Source organism: Mixophyes fleayi, chromosome 2, assembly GCF_038048845.1.
Source record: "Mixophyes fleayi isolate aMixFle1 chromosome 2, aMixFle1.hap1, whole genome shotgun sequence".
Lineage (NCBI taxonomy): Eukaryota > Metazoa > Chordata > Amphibia > Anura > Limnodynastidae > Mixophyes > Mixophyes fleayi.
In genome coordinates, this window is record NC_134403.1 from 372,244,072 (window position 1) to 372,260,235 (window position 16,164).

General features: G+C 34.6%; 1 protein-coding gene across 7 annotated transcripts in view; it reads left to right on the top strand.

The window, feature by feature from the left end:
* The window catches only part of ZBTB20 (zinc finger and BTB domain containing 20), a 656,370-nt gene that overhangs the window by 560,090 nt on the left and 80,116 nt on the right, over positions 1-16,164 (top strand). For all 7 annotated transcript variants that reach the window (XM_075197396.1, XM_075197393.1, XM_075197397.1 and 4 more), the window contains one exon: positions 5,235-5,309. The gene's annotated coding sequence lies outside the window, so the exon portion shown is untranslated. The remainder of the gene's footprint in view (positions 1-5,234; positions 5,310-16,164) is intronic.

Below are 16,164 nucleotides of genomic sequence, written 5' to 3' on the forward strand. Positions count from 1 at the left end.
GCCAATCTGTCACTAGATCTGAATTTGGCTGGTAACCGACCGGTGACACCACCTGTTAGATTGAGTTTGATGCTGTAGTAACGAGCGCTTGAAGTTGGGATACAGTTGAGGACACTCAATTGACCACCATGTAGGGACTTGCAATGAATGCAAATAAATGGAGCATGCATCATCCCAAATAGGGCCACGAAAATGCTGGATGGGTTATTTTGGGTTTAATTCCCATAGCAGTTTGCATGGTATTATTAGTGTTATAAAAAACCTAGTTGAAGCTTGTATTGTGAAAGTAAGGGTGCTTATTGTGTAGGTATTGTGCAATAAAAATTTCAGGGGATCTATCACTAATAATAATATAATTTCTCCCAGTACTCTATTTTAGATAGTAGTTTATTTCTGGTTCTGGATTATTGTGGAGATATGTTATAGAGCGTGTGGATCTCCCACTGGTTCTCCAGAAGCACAAAGCGTTATTGATTCTGGATTACAGATTCTCTAAAATAAGGAGTCCGAAAATCGGACACTAGTTTTGGATAATTTTGCTGGTGGAGTCTATGAAAACACTTATTTTTGGTTACTTGAACAGTGTAGTCTGGGAACTTGTCATTGGTTTTAGGTTATTATGCAACTACAGTGCAGTCTAGGGAATCCAGTATTGCTTCTGGATTATTGTGTTCCCATAGAGAGATTGGAGAATGTGTCACTGGTTCTGGGTTACTGTCACTGTGGAATAGTGATGTTGCCATAAATCTATCACTGGTTCTAGATTCTTACACAGATACCACAGAGACTCTTGTAAGTCTGTCACTATTTATGGAACAGTATAGGAGCGAAAGAGTGTCTGGTTCAGTTATAGATGTACAAGTGCTAGATCACCTGCCACTGGTTTTAGATGATTGGTGAGATACAGGATAGTATAGACACTAAGGTTCTGTCACTGGTTCTACATTATAATGATCATCTAGTAGGGGACATGTCTCTGGTATAGTACAATAGAGAGAGACACTAGAGAGAGACACTAGATGAACAACCAGCAGTAACCTTACTAGTTTAAGATTATTCTGCAGATACATATAGCCTGGGAGATCTAGAACTGGTTGTAGACTATTATGCTGTAACTTTCTGAGTAAAATGACAGATAATACTTCTCTATTCTGCTATTCCCTCCGCTGCCTGCTTTATCTAACAGCTCATTTTTATGGAGGAAATGATACATGTTATATTGTGCAGACAGTGTTTGCATGACCCTATTTTATAGTAACACAAAATAACTGAATATATAAAATAAATACATTTAGTTTTTGTGATCTTTTATGTGCTCAGCTTTGTATGGGGATTCTTAATGTGCTCAGCACAAGGGACATTTCTGCATATCCCTGAATACAAAGGGCAGATTCAGTTAGGCGCGTGTCTGCGCATATTGCTCACTGTGCGGTCCTGTGTCCTCTACTCCGTCACCTCCAGCCTCAGCTACCTGGAGTCATGTAAACACGCCAGGGAGCAGTGACTGAATGACTCCTATACCAACATACACATGGAAATGTAGAATTTGATGACAGAAAAGAAACTACAGGTGTGTTCAGTAATTGGGGGGTTGGTTTTTTTTCATTTGATGATGACTTTTTCTATGTTTTTTGGAGAGATTGTTTTTTCATTTTTGTTTCTTTTTCTTAATGTTTTATATCTATGGGGCCTATTTATCAAAGACCTTTAGTTTATAAATCCTGCGAAAATGGGCGTTTAACTGGATTATAGCAAAATATAAGTATCTGACCTATTTATTAATCCTGTAATGTTGAGTACAGTTTCGTTCGCAACAGCCATCGCTAAAGATCTCTCTGGGAGAGGCAAAATGGGGTAATTTAACAAGCTGCAAAAAGCTTTCAGTAGCTTGTTTCTGATTGCTAACGTCATCTGGCGCCCTTCTAGTTAAAGCCTAATGAAGAGGGATCTTCTGCGCACTCCTTCCCCATCAATGATTTGTTTGTGCGAATGCATGGCCAGAGGACCTCGCATGTACAGCAAATAGGCACAAAACCCGCGGATCGCAAAGACTAAATCATTCTCTATAGTCTTTGCCAGGATAGTCTCTTATCAGATCATAAATTGGAAACGTATTTCTTGACAATGCGATAAGAGAAGATAATTAAACGGTAAATTTAATTAACTATAGACATCCTTGAGTACTGTGAAAGGCTTCAAGGTAACATAAGGAGAGATCTTTATCAGTGACCTATAAAGTGAGAATATACACCGATCAGCCACAACATTAAACCAGTGACTAGTGAGATGAATAACATTGATTATCTGGTTACAACGGCACCTGTCATGGGGTGGGATATATTAGGCAGCAAGTGAACAGTCAGTTCTTAAAGTTGATGTGTTGGAAGCAGGAAAAATGGACAAGTGTAAGGATCTGAGCGACTTTGACAAGGGCCAAATTGTGATTGCTAGACAGCTCGGTCACAGCATCTCCAAAACGGCCGTGGAGTGTTCCTGGTATACAGTGGTTAGTACCTACCAAATGTGGTCCAAGAAGGACAACCGGTGACAGCTACTCCCTGATGGCAGCAGCCTTTTTCAGCAGGATAATGTGTCCTGCCACACTGCAAAAATTTGTTCTGGAATGGTTTGAGGAACATGACAAAGAGATCAAGGTGTTGATTTGGCCTCCAAATTCCTCATATCTAATGCTGATCAAGCATTTGTGGGATGTGCTGGAAAAACAAGTCCGAGCCATGGAGGTCTCACCTCGCACTTACAGGACTTACAGGATCTGCTGCTAATGTCTTGGTGTCAGATACCACAGGACATCTTCAGAGGTCTTGTGGAGCCCATGCCTCGACGGGTCAGAGCTGTTATGGTGGCACGAGAGAGACCTACACAATATTAGGCAGGTGGAATTAATGTAGTCTTCCTATAATGCCAGGTACTGCCTGACCACCTTCTTATCACCTGAGACTAGACCTTCATGCTTTCCTTCCTTTGTTTTTGTTGATCTAACATCTTTGCTTATTTTGTATTCTAATTTTTATGTTCCACATACATTATTTTATTTATTACATTTTAGATTCCACACATTAGTCTGCAGCTCTATTTTCTCACATTGGTTACCCACTTCTGGGATATCAGGCCTGTTACAAATCTTTGTAGGACACCTTTCCTTGTAGACCACAGGTAATATCACTATTGTATACATTATATATTACATCTACTATATAAAACTGCTGTTACATATAATAAGGTTCTTGTCAGATTTTGTTCCATGATACACTCGTCCTGAGCTTTGAAGTGAAAATGCCACTGGTCCTGAAGCATGGAGAGGCGATATCCTGACCAACAGGAGATCCCCAAAATAAGTTACACTCTTTTAAAAGGTTGATGTTTATTAGGGGAAACAAGGGTAGGAATTGGAAACTTGAGCAATATTTAAAAAAACACATACGATTCCTTACAATGTTAATTGCTTATCACATCAATTATTTAAAAGCATTAATCTATTGTAACTGAATTCAGGTTGGTATTAATAACAGTTGTTTTTACTAATAATACAGGCTTCAAGCCCCTGAGGGGCTCAGATAATGTGAATCATTGTGCCGGGAGATGCGATAAATTACATGTGAGTTAGTGTACGTTGGGCAAAAAGGTTTCTGCTTTAATCCAAGAGTCCAGTCTCCTACTGACTCAGTGTTATTCAAGGGAATTTACTAAATCCTTGCTGTTACGCTGCCGTGCCTTCGCCTGGCCAGGGCTTGCGTTAGTGGTGCCACTTATCTGGATGACAACCGGACAGGAATGCTGTTGTTCTGGGAGTAATGTCCATTTTTAGGGTCTGAACTTGTCGTCTGTTGCTCTAGGACGAGAGAACTGGTTGTTGGGGTTTGATTGTGGGGCAGCACAGTGGCCTAGTGGTTAGCACTTCTGCCTCACAGCGCTGGGGTCATGAGTTCAATTCCCGACTATGGCCTTATCTGTGTGGAGTTTGTATGTTCTCCCCGTGTTTGCGTGGGTTTCCTCCGGGTGCTCCAGTTTCCTCCCACACTCCAAAAACATACTGGTAGGTTAATTGGCTGCTATCAAAATTGACCCTAGTCTCTCCCTCTTTGTCTGTCTGTCTCTCTTTCTCTGTCTGTCTGTCCCCCTCTCTGTGTGTAAGTGTGTGTCTATATTAGGGAATTTAGACTGTGAGCTCCAATGGGGCAGGGACTGATGTGGATGAGTTCTCTGTACAGCGCTGCGGAATTAGTGGCGCTATATAAATAAATGATGATGATGATGATGATGATGATTGTGACTGAGACCTTTTCCACCTCCTTCCCTAACCTGGCTTTCCTTCTTTTCTTTCCTCATACCGAATGTACTTCTTATCTGATCCATCTGTTCTGCCCAACACACTCATACTCTGTCCACCTCTCTTCCCAAGCTAGTTTTTTATTTTGGATGTAATTAGTAACAACTCACCGACTCGCTAGTCTATGAATTAATTACGTCCTACTTTCTCACAAAATCTTGCTTGTTAATATACTGTCACTAAATAATTGACTTTTGACTGCTAACTTCCTGACTAAAACTAGACAATATTTCACTTACTAATAAGTTAACACTAACCTGATAATTAGCTGACTGAAATGTCAGATAATACTGCTCTTACTAATTATCACTAACCTGCTTACTGAATGACTAAAAGGGCAGATAATACTTCTCACACTGATAAATTATCACTAACTGACTAAAATGACAGATATTACTACTTTTAATGACAGTACCAAATTGTCTGGTCTATTATTTTCTTTTCCTCTAGTAACTATTTATATTAACTTATCTATTTCCCGTGCGTGATCCTCTTTACTTTCCCTTACTGTTCCCTATTCTCCCACCTTTTTCTCTGCTCTCCTCTGTGCGCCACGTCTTCTGCCCTCTTTGCCGTTCTCGGTCTCTCAGCTATTTCCCACCCCTGTCCTGTCGGAGTTTCTCGTTCCTGCTCAACCGACTCCGCTACGTCTCAGTTGTTTTCCAGCCAGCTGATTGGTGGAAACTTAAACCAACCCAGTTCAGCTCATGTGCTGGGCCCCATGCATACTCAGTAGAGTGGGGGCCCCAGAGTGATGAGTAACCCTTATTGCTGTGCTGAGTGTAATGATCAGGCCCTGGATGTATACAACTTGCACTCATTGATTTATCTACTGCAAATTGCCCTTTTTCTTCTGCTAATGCAGCTCTGTTCCCTCTTTATACAGGTGAGGAAGATCCCAGGAGGTGGCAGGTGGCAGATACCAAATCCAGGAAGCCCCTTTCACTAGCGGATTATCCAGGTATAGAGTGATGCTGTTACATGTGCTCTGTCACCTTGTTACTTAGTTTCATGTTATTAGCTCTGTACATTTCTCTGATTCCTGTGACGTGCCCCAAACGAAAATATCTTCTTTTCCCAGCAGAAGTATTCTGCCCAGTCCACCGGCCAAACTCTTTATAACATGTTTTCCTAAAAAAACACCCGTGTTTGTCCTCCTGATTACTAATAATCACCAGAATAGCAATCCCATTCAGAGTAACCCCTAACAATTCTTAATGTTACCTCTAAGTATACTGTTCTGTCCTCCCTTTATAACACCATACTTCTGTGTGTGTACGTGTGTATGTATATATATATATATATATATATATATATATATATCATGTATGTATATATATATAGGCACAATGCTGGAAATTGCAGCAGAACTATCTTTCTTCATGTTTTTGGAGGTGATTTCAGGCTGCAGTAACCCTCCTACTCACATACATTATATCAGATAAGCCAGTGATAGGCAACAGATGGCCCTCCGAGCCTTTACCTGCGACCCCCAGCTCCTTCCTGCTCTATTGTCAGATGTGTGTAGTGTGTAATACTTGTATAAAATGCCTGCTGATCTGTTATATCAGATAGGTGTCTCTTTCTTTGACTAAATGTATTATTTTATCTTATTACTGAGATTAAAGATGATGTGCGGCCCTTTTGAAAAGTTAGATAGATGCCCATGTGGCCACTGAATGTTTATCAGGTTACCCATGACTGAGATAAATTAATGAAGAACTGAACACTAAACTAAAACTAAATAGTTGTTTTTATGCGGTGGGCAACTTTCAGATTGCTTGGCTATAATGTATTGGCTGTAATACTACTATTGCACTGGAATAGAGGTGAATCGTCTGTGAGCTGCTTCCCGTCTAACATGATCTACAGATTGAGCTGTAAGATGATGACTGCTGGGGTACAATAGTCTATACAGTATGAGCTGGGGGCGTTGCAGCCAGCGAGGGCTCTGCTATTGCATTGTTGAACCATCTGGGAATGAGCGGGTCACACAGAAGTTGATTATGCTGCATAAATATATAAATAGTGCTGAAAAGTGAACAATTGGGGACTTGTTGGTGCAAGGGATGTAAAGCTGGGTTGATAGATGGCTCAGACTGGCAGAAACACATTCTGTTTCATCTCACAAGGAACGGAAATGCTGGGAACCCTTATAATCCCACAGTTATCATTCATATAAAGACTTGATTCTGTTGCCGTAGCTGAATGTGGAATATATTTTGTTTTATGTTTCTGAACATTTCACAAAAGTTGTTATTTTATAGACGAGTTAAAAAAAGGTTCCAGTGCTCTGCAATATCAGTGTGTGGGATATTCTATTGCACTCCATACATGCTCTATCTTCCCAGTGGATAAAGTTAAGTCTAGCCTGTTCTTTCACAGTAACCTTTCCATTTAGATGTTGTGGATGTGTGATCCAGCGATCTACTACTCATTCAGTGAAATAAAAATCTATTGCTGACCTTTGCAGATTACTAATTATTCAAATGGGTCCTTAATTAGGTTGGATTTGGCTCCTTTACCTTGTTCACGGTCATGATTTTTGGACTGGTTGGATTTGGGCTGCACTTCCGCAGCCTAATTACCTGTTACAGCCAAAATGGATAAGGGATGAATTTATCAATCTGCGGGTTTGAAAAAGTGGAAATATTGCCTATAAAAACCAATCAGATTCTAGTTATCATTTATTTAGTACATTCTACATTATGACAGCTAGAATCTAATTGGTTGCTATAGGCAACATCTCCACTTTTTCAAACCTGCAGCTTGATAAATTTACCCCTAGGCCTTATAGTATTAGTGAACACTACTGTGTTAGAGTCATAAATACGCTGATTAATAAAAGAAAGGAAATAACTAAGCAAATGCAGTGTACTCCTTGTATATACATGACATGATACAGTGCACCACAAAGTACATACCCCTACAAAAATAGTATCTCTTTTATTGACTAATTGGTGAATGTCTTTCTATTAAGTGAGAATGATAACTTGCAATTTCAAAGGCCAATAACAAACTAAAATAAAATATTATTTCTCACCAAAAGTGTCAGGTAGTGAGCGCACATTTTTTGTAATTATATAAGTAACTTAATTATATAAGCATATATATATATATATATATATATATATATATATATGTATATCTCCTAAGTTCAATAATTTATTGCACATTTTAGCCCTTTAGAGCCAATTTCATCCAACATCTATGTATCTCTTTATCTCATATCTATATGATATCTATCTATCTTATATCTATCTCTCTCTCACACACTCATTAAGTTTTCATTACAATCAGACCTGTATAGTGGGATGGAGGCATGAACGAGCGCTACTGAGTATGTGGAGGGAGGAAAGGACTGTCATGCTCTTACCTGCTGCCATCCTTGTCACTCCTAATCGCTTTTCCCAAAAAGGGAAATCCTCCCACCCCCCAGCCTTGCACCCTAGGCTACAGCCTAGTTAGCCTATTGGATAATCATAGCCCGTATTTATCTCATATTTATATCTGTTTCATATTTATCTATACATATGTGTCCTTATCTATCTCTCTAATATCTATCTATATCTGTCCATATCTATCTGATATATATTTCCTATGAATCTGTCTCATATCTCTCTCATGTATATTTATCTTATATCTATTTCATATCTAATTGATATCTGTCTATCTCATCATCTAATATCTATCTCCTGTATAATATCAATTATCCATCTCCTATCTATTTATCTAACGTCTGTTTAATATATATGTAATATCTATATATGTAATATCTATCTGTCTATCTCATATCTACACTATATCGACAAAAGTTTCCGGACACTTGACCATTACACCAACAGGAACTGTAATGACATTGTAATCAAATACATTTACTGTAATATGGAGTTGATCCCCCTTTTGCAGTGATAACAGCTTCCACTCTTCTTGGAAGACTTTCCACAAGATGTTGGAGTGTTTCTCTGGGAATTTGTGCCCATTCATTCTGTAGAGCATTTAAGAGGTCAGACACTGATGTTGGAGGAGAAGGCCTGGTTCGCTCCGTTCCACTTCATCCCAAAGGTGTTTGATGAGGTTGAGGTCAGGGCTCTGTGCGGGCCAGTCAAGTTCTTCCACACCAAACTCATCAAACCAGGTCTTTGTAGTCCTTACTTTGTGCACTGGGGCACAGTCATGTTGGAATGAAAAATGGCCTTCCCCAAACTATTGCCACAAAGTTAGAAGCATGTTATTGTCCAAAATGACTTGGTATGCTGAAGCATTAAGATTGCCCTTCACTGGAGATAAGGGGCCTAGCCCAAACCCTGAAAAACAGCCCCATACCATTATCCCTCCTCCACCAAACTTCACAGTTGGCAGACTCGCCCATCTGACTGCCAAACAGAGAAGTGTGATTTGCCACCCTACAGAACATGTTTCCACTGCTCCACAGTCCAGTGTCACACTCCATCCAACGCTTGGCATTGGTCTTGGTGATGTGAGGCTGCATGCAGCTGCTCGGCCAGGAAAACCCATTCCATTAAGCTCCCACCGCACAGTTTTTGTGCTACATTAATGCCAGTGGAAGTTCAGAACTCTTCAGCTATGGGATCAGCAGAACATTGACAACTTTTATGCACCATGCACCTTAGCAGGGATGAAATGTCAGAAACCATCTTATTGCAAAGGTGGCATCCTATCACAGTACCACGCTTGAAGTCACTGAGCTCTTCAGAACGACCCATTTTGTATTACAGATGTTTGCAAATGGAGCCACCGCATGGCTGGGTGCTTGATTTTATACACCTCTGGCAACGGGTCTGATTGCAACACCTCAATTCAATGATTAACAGGTGTGGTCAAATACTTGTCCATATAGTGTATCTATTTATCTCATATCTTTCTCATATCTATTTATCTAATATCTATTTTGTATCTATTATCTGTCTATCTCATATCTATCTATCTAATATCAATCTCATATCTATCTAATATCTCTCATATCTATCTCTCTATCTAATATCTATCTCATATGTATCTGTCTAATATCTATCTATATCTTATGTCTATCTAATATATATCTGTCTACAGTATTTATCTATCAAATCTATCTCATATCTAGCTATCTCATATGTATCTATCTAATATCTATCCAATATATTTCTATTTATCTATCCAATATCTATATGTCTACAGTATTTATCTATATCTCTATCATATATATCTATCTCATATCTGTCTATTAATCTCACATCTATCTATCTATCTCATATCTATCGATCTCATATCTTTCTAATATCTAGCTAGCTTATATTTATATATCTATGTAATATATATCTTCTATCTATATATCTCACATCTATCTATATCTAATATCTATATATCATACTTCTATTTATCTATCTGCCTAATCCTTTCATATCTGTCTACAATATATATCTATATCTATCTCATATATATCTAATATCTATCTACCTATCCTTCTCATATCTATCTAATCTGTCTACAGTATTTATCTATATCTATCTCATATCTATCTCACATCAATCTATCTTTAATATCTAGCTATCTTATATCTAATATCTAGCTAGCTTATATTTATCTATCTCATATATATCTTCTATCTATCTATCTATCTCACATCTATTTATCTATCTAACATCTATTTATCTATATCTATATATCGCACATATATCTATCACATATCTAACTAATATATATCTAATATCTATAGATTTCACATCTATCTAATATCTATCTATCTAATATATCTAATATCTATATATCTCACATCTGTCTATCTTATATCTATCTAATATATCTAATATCTATATATCTCACATCTGTCTATCTAATATATATCTAATATCTATATATCTCATATCTATCTATCTAATATATATCTAATATCTATATATCTCACATCTATCTATCTAATATTTATCTTATATCTATCTAATATATCTAATATCTATATATCTCACATCTGTCTATCTTATATCTATCTAATATATCTAATATCTATATATCCCACATCTATCTATCTATCTAATATCTATCTTATATCTATCTAATATATCTAATATCTATATATCTCACATCTATCTATCTAATATATATATCTCATATCTATCTATCTAATATATATCTAATATCTATATATCTCACATCTGTCTATCTTATATCTATCTAATATATCTAATATCTATATATCTCACATCTATCTTATATCTATCTAATATCTATATATCTCACATCTGTCTATCTTATATCTATCTAATATATCTAATATCTATATATCTCACATCTATCTATCTAATATATATCTAATATCTATATATCTCATATCTATCTATATAATATATATCTAATATCTATATATCTCACATCTGTCTATCTTATATCTATCTTATATCTATCTAATATATCTAATATCTATATATCTCACATCTGTCTAACTTATATCTATCTAATATATCTATCTATCTTATATCTATCTTATATCTATCTAATATATCTAATATCTATATATCTCACATCTCTCTATCTATTATATATCTAATATCTATATATCTCATATCTTTCTATCTAATATATATCTAATATCTATATATCTCACATCTATCTATCTAATATCTATCTATCGTATATCTATCTAATATATCTAATATCTATATATCTCACATCTATCTAATATCTATCTATCTTATATCTAATATCTATATATCTCACATCTGTCTATCGTATATCTATCTAATATATCTAATATCTATATATCTCACATCCGTCTATATTATATCTATCTAATATATCTATCTATCTAATATCTATCTAATATATCTAATATCTATATATCTCACATCTGTCTATCTTATATCTATCTAATATATCTATCTAATATCTATCTTATATCTATCTAATATATCTAATATCTATATATCTCATATCTATCTAATATATATCTAATATCTATATATCCCACATCTATCTATCTAATATCCATCTATCGTATATCTATCTAATATATCTAATATCTATATATCTCACATCTATCTAATATATATCTATCTTATATCTAATATATTTAATATCTATATATCTCACATCTATCTAATATCTATCTTATATCTATCTAATATATCTAATATCTATATATCTCACATCTATCTATCTAATATATATATCTCATATCTATCTATCTAATATATATCTAATATCTATATATCTCACATCTATCTTATATCTATCTAATATCTATATATCTCACATCTGTCTATCTTATATCTATCTAATATATCTAATATCTATATATCTCACATCTATCTATCTAATATATATATCTAATATCTATATATCTCATATCTATCTATATAATATATATCTAATATCTATATATCTCACATCTGTCTATCTAATATCTATCTATCGTATATCTATCTAATATATCTAATATCTATATAACTCATATCTATCTATCTAATATATATCTAATATCTATATATCTCACATCTATCTATCTAATATATATCTAATATCTATATATCTCATATCTATCTATCTAATATATATCTAATATCTATATATCTCACATCTATCTATCGTATATCTATCTAATATATCTAATATCTATATATCTCATATCTATTTATCTAATATATCTAATATCTATATATCTCACATCTATCTAATATCTATCTATCTTATATCTAATATCTATATGTCTCACATCTGTCTATCGTATATCTATCTAATATATCTAATATCTATATATCTCACATCCGTCTATCTTATATCTATCTAATATATCTATCTATCTAATATCTATCTTATATCTATCTAATATATCTAATATCTATATATCTCACATCTGTCTATCTTATATATATCTAATATCTATCTATCTAATATATATATATATATATCTAATATCTATATATCTCACATCTATCTATCGTATATCTCTCTAATATCTATATATCTCACATCTATCTATCTAATATCTATCTAATATTTCTAATATCTATATATCTCACATCTGTCTATCTTATATCTATCTAATATATCTATCTATCTAATATCTATCTTATATCTATCTAATATATCTAATATCTATATATCTCACATCTATCTATCTAATATATATCTAATATCTATATATCTCATATCTATCTAATATATATCTAATATCTGTATATCCCACATCTATCTATCTAATATCCATCTATCGTATATCTATCTAATATATCTAATATCTATATATCTCACATCTATCTAATATCTATCTATCGTATATCTATCTAATATATTTAATATCTATATATCTCACATCTATCTATCTAATATCTATCTTATATCTATCTAATATATCTAATATCTATATATCTCACATCTGTCTATCTTATATCTATCTAATATATCTAATATCTATATATCTCACATCTATCTAATATATATCTAATATCTATATATCTCATATCTATCTAATATATATATATATCTAATATCTATATATCTCACATATATCTATCTATTGTATATCTATCTAATATATCTAATATCTATATATCTCACATCTATCTATCTTATATCTAATATATCTAATATCTATATATCTCACATCTGTCTATCTTATATCTATCTAATATCTATATATCTCACATCTGTCTATCTTATATCTATCTAATATATCTATCTATCTAATATCTATCTTATATCTATCTAATATATCTAATATCTATCTAATATCTATATATTTCACATATATCTATCTAATATTTATATATCTCACATCTGTCTATCTTATATCTATCTAATATATCTAATATCTATATATCTCACATCTGTCTACCTTATATCTATCTAATATATCTATCTAATATCTATCTTATATCTAATATATCTCATATCTATCTAATATATATCTAATATCTGTATATCCCACATCTATCTATCTAATATCCATCTATCGTATATCTATCTAATATATCTAATATCTATATATCTCACATCTATCTAATATCTATCTATCTTATATCTAATATATTTAATATCTATATATCTCACATCTATCTATCTAATATCTATCTTATATCTATCTAATATATCTAATATCTATATATCTCACATCTATCTATCTAATATCTATCTATCTTATAACTATCTAATATATCTAATATCTATATATCTCATATATATCTAATATCTATATATCTCATAGCTGTCTAGCTATCTAATAAATATATATCTAATATATATATATATATATATATATATATATATATATATATATTTATATATATATATCTATATATCTAATATATATATATATATATATATATATATATATATATATATATCACATCTATCTCCTATCTATCTATCTATCCATCTATGTTTTATCTATCTATTATCTATCATATCTATCTATCATATCTACCATATCTATCTATTATCTATCATATCTATCTATCTATGCTATATCTCCTATCTATCTATCTATCTATCTATCTATCTATCTCCTATCTATCCATCTATCTATCTCCTATCTATCTATCTCCTATCTATCCATCTATCTCCTATCTATCTATCTCCTTATATATCTATCTCCTATCTATCTATCTCCTATCTATCCATCTATCTCCTATCTATCTATCTCCTTATATATCTATCTCCTATCTATCTATCTCCTATCTATCCATCTATCTCCTATCTATCTATCTCCTATCTATCCATCTATCTCCTATCTATCTATCTCCTTATATATCTATCTCCTATCTATCTATCTCCTATCTATCCATCTATCTCCTATCTATCTATCTCCTATCTATCCATCTATCTCCTATCTATCTATCTCCTATATATCTATCTCCTATCTATCCATCTATCTCCTATCTATCTATCTATCTCCTATATATCTATCTCCTATCTATCCATCTATCTCCTATCTATCTATCTCTTATCTATCTATCTCCTATCCATCTATCTATCTATCTCCTTTCTATCTATCTATCTCCTTTCTATCTATCTATCTATCTCCTATCCATCTATCTCCTATCTATCTATCTATCTATCTATCTATCCATCTATCTCCTATCTATCTATCTCCTATCTATCTATCTATCTATCTATCTATCTATCTATCTATCTATCTCCTATCCATCTATCTATCTCCTATCCATCTATCTATCTATCTATCTATCTCATATCCATCTATCTCCTATCTATCTCCTATCTATCTATCTATCTATCTATCTATGTATGCTCTATCTCTGTGTATCAGGGATGTTGGATGCTGTGTGTGGCATTTGGAATGTACAGAGCATCTTTTGGAGAGTGTGATGCTATGATCCATGTCTGAGTGTACCAGTCTCATCTATTACCCCTGACTGACACCCCTGGAGGGGCCGCTGTGTTTTTCTTTCTTCTATTGTGAGTGTTACTGAGAGATGGAAACTTCCTCCCTGGTTATATGTTTGTACTTTTTGTGGAGTTGTAAGTTTCCTGTGTGAGATAAATCAGGATATTCCAGCGTGAGCAGCAGTGCTTATCAGAAGACACCAACAGCCTTTTTGTAATATTCGCGTCCCCCCTTTGGTACAGCCGAGCCTGCTGACAGATCATTCAAATTCAATTGTTTTATGTCTAAGCTGAACAGCTAATTAAAGTAGGGATGATTAACCTGACTGGCAGTGTCTCTCTCTCCCTGGCTTTCTTTCTCTCTCCCTCCCTCCTGGTTCAATCAGTCTTTTTCTCACTCTCTCTCCCTCTCTCTGTGTCTCTTGCTCTGTTTTTATTCCTCCTCTCTCCCTAAACGTGGTCTGCTTGCTGATGGCAGAATGGCACTCGGAGATTTGTGCATTGTGTCTGGTTTCCTACGGGCAGGCTGACCCAGCGCCTCTAGGGACTTATCAATAGACCACTCAGAAGAGGCAGAGACAGGGAGAGGAGGAGGGGAGGGGGGACACACAGACACACAATCAATATCCTCAGTACAAGCAGCATCGAAGCCATAGATTTTTTTTTTTTTTTAAAGAAGTCTCAGGACTTAGGTGACAAAGAAGGATTTTTTTGGGGTTTTTTTTGTTTTTGGCATTTTCGTTTTTTTTTTTTTTATTAACAAAGAGACAGTGGAGGAGGGTTCAAGTAAATTTGGAAGGAAACAGTTCCCTGTCTTGAGGAAAAAAAGGAGTACTCCTGGCTGATTAGCATTCACAGCAGGTATGAGACGTTCCGTATCTCACTCTGTCGCCAATGATGTACAAACGGCGAGTGTGTGCAGGGGAGTTTGTAGGAGCAGCGTGTATGTGTGTTTGTGTCTTCATATTTTGGCAGCTTACTTTGGGGTGTGCTCTGTTTTCTAAAAAAAAAAAAAAAGGAGAGAAATGTTGGAACGGGTTCGATAGACCATTTTCTAAGCCACTAAGATTGTGTTTTTCCATGGACGGGAAAGAAGAGTATTGCCAGAGTCCTTGTGTTGTTGCAGCCTTTGTACACCCTGCAGGGGGTGGGGAGAGAGGAGAAGAATTAAGGGGCAGCTTTGCACAAGTTCACATTTAGCAGGTGGATTTGGACTGGAGTTCTTAACGCTTGACCGACAGTTGTAAAAGAGGGGGAGTAGAAAGAAAAAAGCGAGAAGCTGCTTCCTATGTGTGTGAAAGGAGCAGCGTATCCCCGTCCCTGCTCCTCGCCCTGTCTATTTTGCCTTTTTCCTCTCCAGCAGACAGCAGGAGGGTTCCTGGCTCCCAGCCCAAAAGCCTCCAAGTGGTTTGCACTTGTTTCAGGGAGACGCTACCCAGGGGATTCTCATTTTTTAGCATTTCCATTGCCAAAGTCTT